Here is a 1,462-nt window from a genome sequence, read left to right as displayed (position 1 = left end):
GAGCTAATTCCATTAACTGATAAAGAAATGAACAAAAATGAAAGAATAAATCAACTAAAAATACTGAACCTCATAAGCTTTATCCAGTACTGTGGGTAGTAATTCATCTTTATGTACTTCAAGGAATGAATTAATTAATTCACCAGTAACAGGATGATTACAACATAAATAAATCTATGAAATAAAAGGAAATAGATCTAGTATATACTTATAGTCAGTCTCACTCTTACTCTACACATTTCTTCTTCATTTTTTTGTTTCTTTTCTCTCTGTTTCTTCTCCTCAATCTCTTTCAAATGATCTATTCAAATATCAACAGTCAAATGATGACACACATCATCAATAAAACCTTTAATATCTTTTATTATCTTCTCAGTGTGTTCTCTTTCAGTAATTAGTTCCATATTCATTAATGTTATTCTTTCTTGCAATTTCTCTATTATTGTTTTATTATCTACTAATGGCTGATAGTCTGGTCTTGTCATTGCTTCAAGATGAAATTTGCAGTCATCAATTTCAAAAGACATTCGTCTTATCACTCTGCTAGCAGCTTTAATTAATTATATAATTATTAGTATAATTAATAAAACTACTCTAACCTGAATCAGTATTACTAGTAAGTGATCTCAAATATTCAATCTTCATTTTTGATAATTTGTCTGACAATTCTTTGTTTTCTTTTTGTATCTCATTAAACTGAGACCTCAATACAGTCAACTCTTTACCAAGTGGTTCTTCCTCTAGTACTTGTTTTAATTCAACTACTTCCTAATCAAGTCATAAGGTACAATAAATTCAGAAAATTGCTAGATATCAATTATACACAACTACATGATACCATATAGTGCAAAATTTTTGAGGGCTATAAATTTCCTAGATTTCTTGATTCTTTGAAGATTTAAAATTCCCAAAAAACAATCCCACAGAAATCAAATCATTACAGTACAAAATGGCAGATGGTATAAATTCACAAAAAAAATAAATCTACAAAATAACTTTTTAGGTAAATTCGCAAAAATTTACAGCCTTCAAAAATTTTGCACTACACGGTTTACATTTAAAAAGAAATGATTACATGTTGTATAAACTGGTAATTTCATGCATTACACAGTATGACATACCTTCTCTTTGCTACTGATAGTATCTCTTAGTTTATATTCAGCTTCTTCAAGTATAATATAAGAAATAACCTGTACATATAATTAACACATTACAATCAACTGAACACATTGTTACATTGTACAGGTACTATAATGTAACTAATAAAAGGAATGATTATATTAATTGACCTCAGTCTGTTGTAGTAACCCTTGATCCTTTTCTTTTAGTTCCTATACAATACAATATTCATAAAACAATATTCAATTATTCATATTATGTACCTTTTGTCTGATATCTTGTCTCCTCCATAATGTTAAGTTACCAATAGTCAGTTTCTTTAATCCTTGTCCCATTAGTATAT

At 27.9% G+C, this 1,462-nt stretch overlaps 1 long non-coding RNA gene across 1 annotated transcript; it reads right to left on the bottom strand.

Annotated features, from left to right (window-relative positions):
• Positions 1-281: 281 nt before the first annotated feature.
• LOC109592789 (uncharacterized) lies at positions 282-1,279 on the bottom strand. Its single transcript, XR_002190549.1, has 4 exons — positions 1,122-1,279; positions 600-768; positions 350-550; positions 282-301 (listed from the first exon to the last, which is right to left on the bottom strand). It is a non-coding gene; the product is annotated as an uncharacterized LOC109592789 (long non-coding RNA).
• Positions 1,280-1,462: the final 183 nt, after the last annotated feature.

Source organism: Amphimedon queenslandica, unplaced genomic scaffold, assembly GCF_000090795.2.
Source record: "Amphimedon queenslandica unplaced genomic scaffold, v1.1 AMPQUscaffold_3925_Cont24086, whole genome shotgun sequence".
Taxonomy (NCBI): Eukaryota; Metazoa; Porifera; class Demospongiae; order Haplosclerida; family Niphatidae; genus Amphimedon; species Amphimedon queenslandica.
Note: the sequence above shows the minus strand (reverse complement) of the source record. Positions and strands in the feature narration are given on the sequence as shown.